At 47.2% G+C, this 16,356-nt stretch overlaps 1 protein-coding gene and 1 long non-coding RNA gene across 14 annotated transcripts in view; one reads left to right on the top strand and one right to left on the bottom strand.

The window, feature by feature from the left end:
• Positions 1–16,356, top strand: part of LOC116850871 — a 488,766-nt gene that overhangs the window by 307,906 nt on the left and 164,504 nt on the right. The window lies entirely within an intron of this gene.
• LOC116850881 overlaps positions 1–16,356 on the bottom strand; it is a 131,890-nt gene that overhangs the window by 45,296 nt on the left and 70,238 nt on the right. For all 5 annotated transcript variants that reach the window (XR_004379467.1, XR_004379469.1, XR_004379465.1 and 2 more), the window contains exon 4: positions 6,843–7,290. This is a non-coding gene — a long non-coding RNA (uncharacterized LOC116850881). The remainder of the gene's footprint in view (positions 1–6,842; positions 7,291–16,356) is intronic.

Genomic DNA, 16,356 nt, shown 5'->3' with positions numbered 1-16,356 from the left:
AGAGAGAGAGAGAGAGAGAGAGAGAGAGAGAGAGAGAGAGAGAGCAGTTTAGTTCGGATCTCCGAATTCGAAATGGTTCTCAAAAAGTTGAGAGAAGATCCCATCAAAAGAATAAAAAATTTAGCGGATCGTAATGCTAAAAGTCACAATTTCCTCCTAACAATTTCGCAGTCGCACGTGCTACCGAGCTGACATTTATTTCACTCAAGTTGGAAAATTAATTTTAGCTGAAGACCTCGAATCGAAACTGTAATTTTACATTAACTTCGTAGATTTCGTCGAGTTTGAAGATCCATAGAAGGATTTCGAGTTATGGTACTGTGCAAATTATTGTCCTGCCTTAATACAAGTGGTTACTCACTGCCGTTCTCTCCATATTGAAGCTTAAAGAAGGATTCGCGGAGAAAATGGCATTAAGTAATAATTTGCGGCATCAGAGTATGACAATAGCTCTTGTACAGTGTTAAATCTCGAGATCCTCCATTGTTCCCTCGAGTTCGACGGAATTCGTAGAGTTCAGACGCGGAGGTAAATTTCAACTCGAGATATCGCTTGACCCGGTCTCTAACAATAGAGAACCGTTCACCGATTGTCGCCCCGCGAACGAACTGACCCCCTTTTCGCCCCGACGGTCGAAAGATCCGGACACAAATTTCCATAAAGCCGTAATTTTTGTTAACAACCTGGCAAGAGCCGCGGTTATCGCCGTGCACTAACGGGTAATCCTTCGATCCCGCTCGCGCTTTTACCTCGAATTTTTCTCGCGGTCGCGCATACTCCGCTGTTGCGGTAACGAAATTTGATTGCCGCCGTTATAGTTCACGTGCACTTTGCGCATACATGAATATTCTGCGCGCCGGTAACAACGGTATTCCACGCTCCGTTGTGTCCTGGAGCTACAAAAGAACGGAAACCGCTTCTGTATCGATCGTCACGAACAGTATTCGGCAGAAGCCCCTACTTTGGCCGAATAAGTCCGGGGAGTCGACGTTTCGCCGCTGCGACTCGACGGCGGGCATTTATGCAAAACTCGCCAGCGAGCGTGAAGCAGCAACGAGTCAAGTCGAGGGATGCTTCTCCGTTTCGCGATCAGATCATTGTCGCGAACAAAATCGAGCTGCAAGTTGCCACGTCGGCTTATCAAAAGTTCCCTCAGTTTAGCAGCCAAACTATCGGATATATTTCCCTCCAAGTGTCATCATTACCCACTCATTCTCGTTTGTGGTAATCTCTCCACGGTCGAGGTTGCGAGTAACTCGCGATTTGGTTTTCAAAATGTAATCTCTCTGGGGACGTAAATTCGTTCGGCGCGAGGAAGCGCGTGGCAAATATCGCACCGAGCCAATTACCGAGTATCCTTCGCACGAAGACCGTTAGAGAAACGGCGAAGGTCCAGCGGCCACGCGATGCACGCGCACCTTCTCGGACAGCTATGGCAGCCGGCATGAAAACAGGTTGTTGGAAATCCCGTTCCGTCTGATTTGAAGCCCCGATAAAGAGCGTCGTGCGGCGAGCGTCGCGGTTTAAATTCGAATTAACCTGCAGCCGGGCGATCTCCGTGCATCCGCGGACAAAGCTACCGGCGCGGTATTAAGCCATTAGACCGTAACGAGACTTGATTAAGTGTGCCGACCGAGGTTGCGGGCGACCGAGAGGTCGGACAAAAAGAGTATACCCGGGGCGCGGAACACGAAGTCTGGGCCCGACGGGGTGAAAGAACAAAAAGAAAGAAAAAAGAAAAGGAAAGAAAGAAAAAAAAAACGAGAACAGTGGCAGAGCGCCGCCGAGCTTTCCCGCTCCACGTCGGCCTAATGAAAATTTACGGATCCTCCATCGACGCGATAAAGTCCACCGCGTCATTACCATTGCCCTGCGGCTCGTTACGCGGTTATTTAGCCGCGACTCTTCCTCGAGACCGAACAGAATCGCGTACACGCGCCCGTGCGTATCTGCACTATCGCGAGCGTTTAAACTCTCGGCTTCAATTTAACGAGACTTTACGGGCCGTGTTCGCGGGGCTGGTTATATCGGAAAAAACACTATGATGATTCCGTACGATGATTTCGAGTGAGTTTTCGTGAACGCCTCGTTATTCATCTTCTTGTCGCACTTCGCGCATGGCAGCTTTTCATTTTGAATTCATCGAGTCGAACGGCGACTAACGATCGTCGCGGCCTCGCGGGGAGTCAGCGAGATTATGAAATTCCGCGTGTCGCGCGCGCGTAACGGAACTAATTTATTTCCTGTTACATCGAAGTACAACGCGGCGCACATAGACGAAAGGTTATTCGCGCAAAATTTACGGTAATAGCGAGTCAAAGAACGGCTGCGCGCACCCCGCATACCGCTGGAATTGCGAAAGAACCGGGCGGCATGTTCGGGCAGGGGACGCAAAGGTGGTGGGGAGTGCAAGGGTACGGGCCCTTTGATATTTTCGAGAGGATTATTCCAAGTACGTGTTCGGGCGTGCGTTTCCATACAAAACGCGATATTCGAACGACGACCCGCACACACACACGCATATATATATATATATATATATGTATACGTATAAATGCATATATATCCGGTTAGGGGCGGCTAGAGCGAAAGGGGGGCTGACGATAAATCCGGCTCGCCGAATAAATATTCGGAATCGAAACCCGGTCGAGCGCGCGGAATCCGCGCTCGCGCACGCGGAATTATTTTCACGCGCGCCAAACCGGACTTTAATTTGCGATAGTGACTGCCGCAAGCTCAAAGGGATGCCGACCCTCTCCCACTGCCCCTTCCCCTCTTTCCTCCTCTCTCTCTCCCTCCTCTACATGACTTGCTCGATTTAATTAATGTTCGCTGCACGGGGCCGGCGACCCGCGCCGCAAAGCGAAACACGCTCATCCTCTCGCGAAGTTGATGGTTACGAAAAAGACCCTCGAGAACGCGCAGCTGCGCGTGTGTGCGCGCGTTCGTAGATGTAATTGAAATTACCCGCGGTCGAAAATCACATTTTTGCAATTACATCACGAAATAACGACTGGACACGATGCATTAGGGGAACCTTTCCGATTCGACGAGCACAGGGAACTCGCTGTTGCGGGTTGTCGTCGGCGTTGTTGTTGTTGTTACCGGCGAGACTGAGGGGTTGGGCCGGCTGCCCAGACAAATTGGCCATTCAAACCCTCTGAGGACTCGCATCCCTTACTGTCCATCCTCGATCTAGCCGCTGTCACGATAAAGACTTGATCCATGCGTTCGCCCGTGTTACGACTCGTGTATACTTTGGCCGCCAATTTGACATTGTCCCGCGTAAATCTACGCGCGATAGTGTAAATCCGAAAGGCCCATCTGGGATGATGCACGACGCGTTTTACCGGTAATTCCGCAGAGATGCGTTCTGCTTGGTAACGCGAGCGATAACAGGAATCAAGAGAGAAAGAGAAAGAGAGAGAGACTGATATTTTGTTTCATCGAAGAGACTTTCCAAGTAATTTTCTACCGTCCATTGAGTCGATACTCTCGAAGGAAAAGCGCGCATTAGACATAGAGATTGCTCTGTCGAAGCTTATTCGGATGAGCCATAAGTTTGCGAGATTTGATTTCGTTCGAACGCGCTGAGCAGAATCGTGAGATCTGTTCACACGGACGAAGAAAGAAGAGAGAAGGAGAGAAAGAGAGAGATTTGGAGCGACATGTATGTGCGCGTACTTTCTTTTACGCGATCGAGCCACTCATAGCGCGAGCTCCGAGCGCTTTAGGCAAATGGCGAAGTTATCTCGATAGAGAAACTCGTTGTAGGTCGGAGGGATACGGGGCGACTCGCTCCCCCGCATTTGAGAATTCAAATATCCTCGAATTCGGTCAGCTACCTCCCCCGTTTCCCGCGCCGCACTTTACATCCCCTTCGACCTTATACCCCACCTCGTTAAATGGGCTCGTTTATGATACCTCAGTTACATTTGGCATGCATGTGCCCATTTCTAAGCAACGCTTTCTATATCCTCGATCTATTCTACGGGATCATTTCGTTACATGGCGCTTAAGCGCGCGTGTTATGACTTCCGCTTTGCACGCGTTCGGGAATAAGAATCGCCGCGAGGAAGGAAAGGAGGTCGAGAATTGATAGAATTTTTAATTTTACGTGTCAATTATTCGTTTCGACGCGGAAAAATTCTAACTGTGGATTTAAGCGAACCTCGGCGTCAGGATCGGTTTCAAAGCATTTGAGTGTTATCTTACGATCGTGCAGAATAATCCTGCTCGCCGATAATTTCTTTCTACAATAACAGGATTTACAGTGAGATGAATATATTGGATTTGAAAGAGAGAAATATATTTCGAGAAGATCGATTCCGAGTCTTTGATAAGAACTGAAACGCTGCCTCCCCCACTCCCACGAGGTCAAACGCTCTTCAAGATGTATAAATGAATTTCTGCTGGCGAGAGTCAGCTGCAGGCGGAAAATGATGGAGAAAGTTCGTAAAAAAGGAACGAGGCTACTTTCACGGTTGCCTCCAAGCGAGCCGCGGCCGAGCGAGGTTGACAGACGGAATTTTTAACGAAACTTCTTCCGCTCTCGCGAAAGAGATCCGCTCCCCGTAAACAGCCCGATGTGACTTAACGTGTGTACTGATCCACTTCAGAGGGTATAAGTTCCACTTAATTTCTCTTCGCTTTCGGTGCGCCGACGAGGGCGGGTGTGCGGTAAAAACATTTTTTCGTTTCATCGTCTCTCGTTAAACGAATCTTTCTTTTCCTTCGGTATGTTTTCTCCACCGCGAAATCACATCGTCAGATCCCGTCACCGTCTCGCAAATTCTACGCGTAAAAGTTAAACGTTATTCCTCCCCGATAATTCGCAACGATACGCGAGCGATATATTCACGTGCAAAAGATACGGACACGTTTCATTTCGCGCGCGTCCCATTTCGAGATTCCCCTTTTATCTCGGTCGTATATGTTTTCCGCGGTTATGTCACCTCGAAATTTAGATTCTATGTTAAGCCTGCATATGTTGAACTTGTAGGCTAGTCGAGAATCTTGAGATAGTTTGCACAGACTAAAGTTTGATGCTACACGAAGAGAATAGTAAGAAATCATAGTAAAGATTACTATAGGATTTTGTAATCGAGTTGTAGATCTCGATATTCTGCAATAATTCTTTCATTTCATGTATGCTATTTATATTCTAGAAACTGAAATACTATTAAAAAACTTGCTGTGTTTCTAGCGAAATTTATGTTTCTTATTATTCATGTTTCCTAAATTTATGTTCTTTAACAAGATAGACCTTACTGAGTAAAGTTTGTTCCCGGACTAACATAGTAAAATTAAAAACATAATAAAATTGAAAAGAATTTATATGAAAAAAACTATAATATTCTCTCCGTGTACAAATTATAAATCATTTTTTCCATGTGGAGACTTAAAGAAGGACTTGCTTTAGAGCGTTTACCCGAGTCGAAATTTTGATTCTACATTGAGTCTGCAAGTTCCATTGAACTTGAAGAGTCAATGAAGAATTTTGAGATGTTGACCTACCTCGATGCTGCAGATGATCGTTTACTGCCGCTTTCTCTACGTTGAAAAAGCTCGAAGAAGCACTCGTTCATGAATGATTTAATATTGGAGCTTTTTATTTACTTTTAATTATATTTCCATTATTTTTCATTTACTATTCGCGCGCGTGCGCGCGATTATCTCAATATATTTTCATAAAATTTCTCTCTGCTCAGTGGAGGAAATGTCGGAAAAATTAAACGCCCGGATGTATTGAATGCACAAAACCAACATTCGTAAAATTGCGATAACTGTCCATTCGCGATAACTGTCCTAAACTCCGAAAGAGATCAGAGTTCTTGGTCGTCGAGCGGTTTGAATTAACTGATTATTTAAAGAAATTCCTACTCTTTCCGCTACTTCTTTTCAATCTTCACTACCGCACGATAATTTCTTAATATCTTATCATTACAGAAATCATTAATATGATAATTGACAATAAGCGAAGCGTGACGTTATCATACTTTGAATTAATTGGCAGATATGCACACGCGATTGACAATTGGCGAAATGTGACTATATTCAAACTCTTATCCTTAATTTTAATCAACAATGTTTTAGTTAATTTATTTAGTTACGAATATAGAATATGTGAAGATTAATACATGTTGAATTATTTAATAAGGATTAATGTGTGAATGAAAAAAAGTAAAATAACAAGTCTTAATCTCATCTCTTCCATATTTTTCTCTTTTCATTTTTCTTTTCTTTTTTTTTTCTTTTTTCAGTTTTCTTTTTTTTTGGTTTCCACTCCTCGTTTTTTTATGGAAATTTCGATGAGATTTGTAGCTCTTAAAAGAGCTGATATGAAGCTGTAAGAATAATGATAACAGTTATGTATCTAATAATGCTATGCTCCAGTAAAATTTTAAACTGGAATTCGGTATAATAACAATATATTTGACACAAGTGATAAAAAGGTTGTTAGCAGATGCAAACGAGAAAGGAATCGCGACTCGAGGAGCATTATTAGACTGGAAAATTAACACTTTCAAAACACATTAGTTTCTAAGGCCAGTATTCACAGCTGAAATAATTTACGATTTTTGTTAGAGAACATAATTAATTATTGTTTCGTATTGATGGGCTGTCAATTGACTGTTTGGATTGATGTTGTATTGTTGAAATAAATGTAGCCACAAATTGACGAATAATCGAAGATTTATGAAGCTAAAATTACCTGTCAAATAATAACGGACTGTGAATGCTAGCCTAGGTTTCGACTCGGGTATGTTTTTACTCTCGGTAAATTCGTCGAAGTTTCGTTAGAAACGAAAACTTCCTGTATAATAAATGATTTGGCGCACCTTAAAAATATGATGTAAGTCGTTGTCTGCGCATCTCGACGTTCTGCGTCCTCTGTCCTCTATTCTGACTTCTCTGCCTATCCTGAAGTATCCTGGCTGCTCTATCGTGGCACTGACACTCACACTCGCGTAGATTCGATTCAATTGAAGATACACGTGTTAAATAACGACGCCGACGACAGACTAATTAAGTGTCTCAAAATATCGACAAAATAGTTTAATTACTCGAGAGGAAAGATAGATGACGCGCACGGATACACGTAGACTTCTATACGTCTCAGCTCAGAACTGACTGAGAACTCCCGACAAACTCCTTGAGGCATAAAGGTAAATTGACCGTTTTGAAGATCCCGAATGTTTTGATTGTGTAAGGGAATGATAGATAGCGTAGTACGACGCACGTAGTCCGTTGCGCATCGCTCGCTGACTCGGGACTGAATAAAAACATCTGGAAAAAAGACACAAAAGTAAATTTAACCGCCTTGGAGATCCCGAATGTTTTGATTGTGTGATCACTCGGTGCTTGTTGATAAGCAACGACTGTTAACGATGGAAGAGGATGAGTTTGCATGTTTTGCAAAATTTCTTATTCTAGTATACACAGAAAAATATTCTACTGTTAAGAAAAAGACGATTACTCAAAAAGGAAAGTCTCGAAGTGTTTCATTGAATTCTGAGTTTAGACCAGTATAGGATTTTGTTCTAGAGGATTTATAAATAATACAAATTTTCATTTGCATTCCCCATTTTTGCGTTCAAAAATGGTAATATGCAGAATTTTATAATTTTCAAGAATCCAATAAAAAATTATATTTCTTTTAATTTACGATATTTTCCAATGGACAAAATGTTAAACTTGCTTAAATTCAGAATATATTTAGAATAAATTTGTTGTAACTTATGATCCTTATGATGAACTTGTGACAGGTTTGCGGATACATAAGCTTATAAAATACTTGAAGCAAATAACTTGAACGCAGTATGCATTTTTCTCTGTGTATCCTCGCAGGTCGCACATTTTTATTTTCTGTAACCGAGTGTCATATTGCATTTTAATATTGTAAGTATTTAAGAAAAATGTCGAGACGCAGAAAGTGTCAAAAATAATCTAATGTGATAAAGATGGACAAAGCGGAGCGGAAACTTCTATTTATCTAACAGAGTTACGTCAATGTGTCGGATGGCATGTGTAGGAAGCATCGAAAGTTGACATTGGCACTTTCGAGGCTTCATTCAGCGAGTTCTAAATTTCGACTCGCGACGCGTTTATTACGGTATCGCGCGTCGACTTGTGCCGCTTAAAGTTCAGCTGACGATGACGATCCTTTGCCCGCCGAAAAACGAGGAGCACGATCGGTCCCAAAAGCCCCTCATTAGTCGCCAACGAATAAACACATTCGCGAGCAATTTCGGAGAGTGGGAAAATCCACTTTCCGTCGGGTTCCTACGGGGGATTTCGCGCGGCTGGCAACTGTTTAAGGAAATAAGGAGGCACTGGAAGGACGTGGGAAAGGACGCGCGCGGAGAGTGAGGAAGCGACGGACTCATTTAAATGTACGATACCCTTCGCCTCTTATCGCATTATGGTAAATACAGGGTGTGCTCTTCTTCTTTCTCCGTTGGTCGGATGGTGGTACGGCTGCGGGATAGGGACAGGGGGGTGAAAGGGGGGGAGGAGAGAACACGGCCGCACCGCTGATTGCAAATTGACTTCGCTACCGAAATAATACCGGCGAGCGCGTGTTACTTGCAATTCTTATTGCGCGAAGTTCGTTACGGGTTTTCTCCGTCTCTCTTTGCGCAAACACACGCACGTGTATGTATACACGCATGCACGCACACAGCCACGCGCTTTATCCACCTGCGAGTCGCGCACGTGTACGCGGCTAACGGGCTGCGGGGTATCCTGCACGATTTACTTCCCAATTTGCTGGTTTGGTGGGAGCTCTATCATCTCGTTGCGCGCGACTCGTTTTCCCCTGGCCTCTCCTATCTCTTCTTCCCCGTGCCTCTCCGCGCCGCTCTTTCTCTCGTTTTTGTCGTTGCATCGCGAGAGAAATGCGGGTCGCCCGATAAAATTGCTTCATCAACGGTTGCCGTGTGCGCGTGCGTTTAATTACCGAAATGCTATTTGCGCGCCTCGGGGCGCGAAAAATGTTATTATATGTGGCACTCGTTAACGATCGGCGGCGATATCATTCGGCGCCTTTAGCCGGCTTTCCGTAAAAGCCGATCGATAGGGGCCACGTCCGTAGGAGTGCAGTTCGAGCATCCTTTTTTCGTGTAATCGCTGATTAATCGACGGTCAATCTATTCGTCAATTACGCAGTGTACATACCGCGATCGTACCGAATCTCCTTTCCGGATTACAAAGACGCGAGCGTCCAGAAAAATTGGAAGGATGACGATTTTTATAAATCTTCAAGTTGATTTTTCGGAAGGATATCTCATAGGGGTATCAATGTCTCAGCTATGAAACACTGATACGCGCGACGTGGCGTTTTTCGCAACAGGAACGAGGCGGAAGAAGTGACCGTTGCTTGGCAGCGTCGCTGAGAAAAATCACCGCGTTGACCATTCCAGGGGGTGTCCGCTCGTCCGGAGTCTGAATACGTTTCACGGTCGTTCGAGCTCGAAAATTGGCTCCGCGAGTTCTGCCGACGCGAAATCCGACGGCACATAGGTGTCGGAGAACATTAAAAGGCGCTTTCAGGCCAGCGCGCGCCAGGCGCGAGCTAACGAGCCACCCCTTCACGACGAACGGACCGAGGGTCGACAACAGGGTGGGCTCGCGGGGGCGAAAGCGCGAGGGGACGAGTGGGTGGCTGGGTCGACGTCGCGCAGTCTCGGAAATTGTGTCGCTGCATCGACGTGAAAATGTTTAATCGACAATCACGGCTCAATTGTCGTCCGCGCTACGCCTTAATTGCGGCGCGTTAATTATAACAGTATGATTATTGGACCGTGAACGTGATTACTGGCGCGCGTGCCTACGATGATTAACTCGTCTATGAGTCGATCGGAACTGCCTCGTGGTTCAGCTCGCCGAAGAAGACATTAAGTCTACCGTGTACGCGTCGAACCAATTCGCGTGAAATGACTCGCTATCGAGCGCGAATTCAATGAATGACGACAGCACTCGAGGCACGTCATCAGGTCATTAGATGATACCTGCTCGTTTCGAGCACTTTCGCGTTGTGCCATCTGCTTTCGATACAATACGATGTCGAGAGATCGCGTACCGAAGAAGAAGCGACTCAGCGCAAGAATTGTCGCGACGGCGGCCGGCATTACGGTGCACCGTAAAGCTGCCCATAAGGGCAGAGTTCAAATACAAAATCCGATTCATCTTCTAAATCCCATTCGCCTCCGTACCTTACGTATAACTGCAGTGCCATTAAAGCGTTACTCGTTGCCGCGAATAACCGTAAGCGCCCGGCGCGACCTTAGTTGCAGCCGTAGGGATGGTGCATCTCCCCCGGCTGGTTACATCCGGGAAACGAACCGTGGGAGTATCTTCGCTTATAGCGGTCGCGTTTAAGTCGCACAAGGGTTAATTAAGTGGCGAACATGCTTGCGCGACGGTGAGATTCGCGGCTCGACAAAGACCGCCGTCGCGGATCGACGGAATAGTCAAGAAGGATTCCTTGGAGGTTTTGCGCCGAGAGGCAGCCGGATGGCACAGACGAGGGGCACGAGGCGGGCGCCAAGTTCTAGAGACAGCAGGGGTACGGCCGAGATAATGGCCCCGGCTTATGCCGCACAAAGCAAGGGAGAAAAGGAGGGAGAGAGGGAGACTGTGAGGATGCCGAGGCCGTGCTCTTGGGTCGGACTCGTAACGCGACACTTGTGCGCTACGGCTTAAGTTTCGTAATACCACTCGGGCGACTGTGATACAGAAGATACGACCGCCGGATCGCGGAGGGTAGCGGGGCACAGGGCGAGGGGGAGAGGGAGAGTCGGGAGACTTAATACAATTTGCATATCCTCGACTATACGCGCCTTCGGCGACCTTCGTCGGGGATTCGCGTTGCACTAGCTGCGAACTCGTGCATCGTAGGTGGAGAGGAGGGTGGCTGACATCCCCGGCCGTGTTGAATATCGGCTGCGAAAACGACGCGAGCGGGAAAATGCCGTCGTCGTCGTCAGCGGCGGCGGCGGCGGCGGCGGCGCGAGCGCTGATAAAACGGCTTTAAACTTGGCACCGGAAGCGCGCGCTGTGTTGATTCAGCTACGCGCGGCAGCGATAACGTGGGTGCGCGCGCTCCCCCGCGGTGCCCTCGGTGTTTAATTAACTTCCGAAGAGAGCTCACGGCGTCACGATGCGCGTAGGATCCGAGGGAGCGCAAGCGAGCGCGCGATATAATTGTTTCTCGGCGCGTAAGGAGTGCAGGGACGGCAAGTCTCGCAATGTAGGTGGTCCTCGCAAGTACACATCTTACTGCTGTCTAAAGTACAATCAGTGCATTCTTCACTGAGTTGTGCTCTATACTTATAGTTTAGTTAGAAGCATAGCGCTACAACTGATAAAATATCGCCGAAATAGTTCGTCAATAGCAGCTATTGTTCCGATGCAGTTTGCAAGCAGTGCCATTGGCTGCGTTGAGCAGAGAAAGCTGCTTTGTGACTGTTATAAAATTCGTGGAACTGACTGACGTTTGCTCTTAATCTTAGCTGTATCTGAGAGCGTATGCCAATCAGATTCACGAATTTTACAACAGTTGAAAAGCAGCTTTCTCTGCTGAACGCAGCTATTGCACGCAAATAACACGGAAGCCATTGATTCCATCGCTACGAAAGTAGAAAGTTAGATTTGGCACATTAAGAATTTGTGTGCCGCAAATTTCGCAGTGAAATTTTACTTCTATTGACTAACATTAATGAGATGTAAGATGAAGCGGTAAAGTGCTTCCACTAAAAATCAGTGAATATTCGCAGACTCTATCGATGAAATACTCCTTTTACTGCTTCAATTAGGAATATTTTCACTGATCTTGATAGAGAGAAAAGAGAGAGAAATATATATGATCACCACCAGTGGTGCAACGTACTATAATAATTTTGTTCGAATTTCGATTACGTTTTACAGGGCATTTTTTTCTTCTCTTTCTCTCTGATACGTGCGCGAGCGGGAACGCAGTCTCGCGTTGAAGCGTGGAAAATAACGCGCTTTCAGAGCTTTACATTGTTTTTCGCGAAATATTGCGAAGGCTCGGGGCTGAGTTACGCGGGCGTCGATGTCGTCATTTCACGGGTGCGCGATAATCAAGTCCGCAGGCTTCCACAACCTTCCGTGTTCAATCGACCGGAAGAACGCATCCCTTAATTTGCAACGGGCTTGGCGGTAGCGAGTTTTCATTAATTATTCTCGGGTCCCCGTCGAACCGATGATTACATCGAATTCCGCGAATTCGCGCGTATACGCGGCTATTGGCGCGACGAGTAATTACGAGCGCGGATAAACGCGAGAGAAGCCAACGTCGCATATAATTAAACGCATTCCTCTCTTTTTCGGTTCTCTTCTGTGCCAACGGAAAATTTGCAAGAACTCAGCTATCAGCACGATGCAAGCGAGCGAGCGAGCGCGCGTGCACGTTGGTTCGTTCGCTCGCTCGTTCGCCCGCATTCGCGCGCGTACGCTATTTTGGTCGATCCACGCGATGAACGAGCGCGTTTACGTCCGCGTCCCGCCGTAAAATAAGCGGCCGCTCTATTTACCGAACGCTGAAATATGACGCTTTTAATGAAATTGTATCCGGCGATGTGGCGGCGGCGGCCGAAAACCGAGCGATCGTTGGACAGACGCGCACATCCGCGGGGTCGCCAGTTTGGTCTGCTTTTGCGCGAAATCATTTCGCGATTATTATTATCCTGGCGCGTGCTATTAGCGCGTGCAGAGCTCAATGTCGCGGAAGTGCCGCTCCTCACGGTCACGTATCCCCATTCTAAGGCGATTGCTGTGATTGTAAATTTTGTTTCAATTTTTATCTCTCACGCAGACAGAACTGTTGGATATCCAGTCGAAAATGAAGCAGTCGCTAGCTTGCTGAGAACTAATTATGGTGCACTTGGAGCCCCCGGCAGTAGTCCAAGTAGACTACAATCAGCTCCGAGCAAGTCACGCGACCGCGTTGTTTTCGACTGGGCACTGATATGAATCGAGCAAACGTCGAGCCGCTGATCGTAACGCGAAGAATACGGCGGTTTGCCTTCCGATATTTTGTAATTTTACGGCATCCTTCATAATTATAGCGCTTTCAGAGCGCCTTCGGTCAATCGCTGTCATCGAGACGCACCGTTCCCGCACGATGAACCTTCGTGTGAATTAACGACAATGAAACGAGGAATCGAATGTTACGAGCTCAGTCGATCCGACCAACCAGTTCTGGTGCGCCCAACGCACAATTTTCGGCACACTGGCAGGTACATACAAACGTGAGAAGATTAACCGATCGGCCAGAGCTATCAGAATCGGTGATACGAAAAGCCGGGATCTCCATCAAACTGATAACGCGTACTCGCGTAATGCGTCGACAGCGATGTGCGGCGGTGGCGGCGGCCGTGGTGGTGATGGTGGTAGTGGTGGTGGTGGCGGCGGCGGCGATAGGAAGAGTGGCAAGGGGAGAAGGGAACAGCGGGCGCTGCGAAAGGATCGGAGGTGGGTGCTGCAAGGTAAACGATATTTGCGTGGCTGGAGAAGATCGATAGCAATTTAGCCACCCTTCGCCGTTCTGAACGAACACCTCCCGGAGGCGATGGTGCACAGCCACCACATCATCCCCCTTTCCTCCCGCGTCAGCCCCTTCGTTTTTCCGCCACCAGGTACGTCCACCACCATTACCGCCGCCTCCGCCGCTTCCTTCCTCCCGTCGGCGTGTTGCCTTCGTCTGTCTTCCTCCCTCGCGAAGCCCGCAACGTGGCCTAGTCAGGACTCATCCATATACATCGAGAAAATTAATATCTGGGCTTCGTCGGGTTCGTTCGCGCGCGCTGTGAATAAACCCGGCTGCGCCGCTCGTTTCCAACCCCTGCGGCCCGTCGCAACCCACCCCTGCCGCCGCTGTCGCTTCCGGTACCGCTCTTTTGCCCCTTTCTCGCGCCGGCAGCGATCAACGTCGTGCCGCTTCCTCCTCGTCCCGCCGCTTTTTCGCTTGCCCGCGAATCACTCAGGCCGTCGCTCGGCGCTCTAGCTTCGGTTCAACAATGTTTTCTCGCTGTATCAGCTTTTTTAACCCGGTACATTCGATGGACAAGGGCGTTAATTTGTGTGAGATGTTTCGTTTCGCGCGCGCGAAGTTGTTGCGACACGTTTTTCCTACGACCCGACGATACTTTTGTAAACTATGCGTTGAATATATTGACGAAGAAAATATTTAATATTTAATATGCTTTTCATAAGTGTGAGTATAGTTTGCAATCTCGAGACAACTATAGTCTATTTTTATTTTAACGATACTTTACGTGTATTAAGTATATCGACGAAGAAAATAAAAGAGTGAAGCATTTCAATATTTTCTGTAACACGGAGAGACTTGAAAGTAAATTGCAAAGTTCACTCCCAAACGCGACGCGTCAACCACGAGACGCATTCATAATCAACGCTCTGATGAGTGACAGCGAGCGTATCGGGTTGGTGTTAACAACCACGACGACGACGATGACGACGACGTCATGAGAATTGCATTTTTCTTCCGCTACCACTTTCTTCCCGAAAGAGATGTTGCGCAACCGCAATTTTCCATTACGCGGTCGGTAATCCTTCCTTTATTACGTGCAGAAGGCTGCCGTAATACTTCGCGTTCTTCGAAGATAAATGTATCGCTACGATGATTAATACGTGTAAGACAGGGAGCAAAAGTTTCATTCGAGACTGTAATGCGAGCTTGTACAGCGCGCACGACTGCGTACGCGCTTCTTTCCTCCTTGCTGCTATGTATTTCGCGTTCGTGGCCTGCAAATCGCATCCAAGTGTATTACTCGATAGTGAATTCTCGGTCAGACGCGCGCTTATCCTCGCAAAAGCCAGATTCGACTTTCGTTGCTTGTACGAAATATTTTAAAGTGGACGCGCGAGACTTTTAATACCCTCAATTTGTTACGATATGCAGTCTTTCGCGTTATTTTTCGCGAAGCAGGACCACTATCTATCCGTCTTCCTTTCCTTCCTTCCTTCCTTCCTTCCTTCCTTCTCCTACACGCTAACGTTGTAACCAGGGGTAACGTCCGGCGCATAGTCGTGCGCTCTCCGCTTATATTTACATATTTAACTAACCCAACGGCGCGAGCATTAGCGCAAACACAGACGGATAATCCGGAATATATTAATCCGCGGCGGGCGCATACCATCGCTTTGAATTAACGCGAATATTCCTGTGTAAGCTCCCCTCCCCCGCACGCACTGCAACGTCGAATCGGACGAGTGCGCCCCATGCACCACCCTGCATGCATATTGCAGGTATGTTAATGCGCTTTCTCTCTCTCCCTTCTCCTCTCCCCTTTCTCTCTCAATCTATCTACCTTCATCTTCCCTTTCTCTCTCTCTCTCTCTCTCTCTCTCTCTCTCTCTCTCTCTGTGTGTCTCTCCTCTCTATCTATCTTTTCCCTCAGCCTCTCGACATCGCCGTTCTCCGTGCGGATGGATGCGCACTTTAACGATGTAAGTGGAGAACAAGAAAGGAACGATGCGTCGCGACCGAACGTGCTATCGGAATTTCTCCTCGTCTCGCGACGAGCGAGTCGATGCGTCCGTCTGCCAGGAAGGGTAGAAAGTTACAGGAACAATTATGTTACGGCGAACGCAAACGAGTGCTGCGTATTTAACGCTCGACGTTTAGCGATTGTTTCGCGTCGGCTGTCGCGCACAGCCCTCCTCGGTTGCGCGCCAAACCACTTTCCTCGTCTCGCACGTGTATTTTTAGGCGAGAGCATGCCGCTTCCGTTCAATTGGAATGGATAATACACCTCTAATTCGGCTCATTGAATGTAACAGAGGGAGGAAGGGAGAGCGTGTTTTTGCACATATCTTTGTACGATAGGACACATTATGATCGCGCGCGCACGCCCATTTGTTAATATGAAACAGAGTCCCCCTTACTGCGTGATATTATAACATAATTATACTGGGATTAATGCGTGTCGATATTATCATTAACAATATCTATCAAATCTATCAATACGAGGCCAGAACTCGGCTGTGATGTGGAAATATCGTTTTGTCGGGGAAAACGATATTTCCACGTTACCATTGTTACCGGCGGTATATTGACCGTAACGTCAATTGACTGAGAGATCCGAGGGAATGCGATTTCGCGTTATTAAGGCTTATTAGAACGCGATATTGCCGGGCCCGGACAATATTACTCGGGTCGGATCGTACATCCGCATTGTGTGTATCGATATTTGCGATATATTTTTCGAGATGCGTAAGCCCGATGATGAGGAAGGACCAAGAGAGAGAGAGAGAGAGAGAGAGAGAGAGAGAGAGAGAGAGAGAGAGAGAGAGAGAGAGAGAGAG

Source organism: Odontomachus brunneus, unplaced genomic scaffold, assembly GCF_010583005.1.
Source record: "Odontomachus brunneus isolate Ranch 3 - 2012 unplaced genomic scaffold, Obru_v1 Obru_scaffold_158, whole genome shotgun sequence".
NCBI lineage: Eukaryota > Metazoa > Arthropoda > Insecta > Hymenoptera > Formicidae > Odontomachus > Odontomachus brunneus.
The sequence above is the reverse complement of the archived record's forward strand: the minus strand, read 5'-3'. Positions and strand labels throughout refer to the sequence as shown.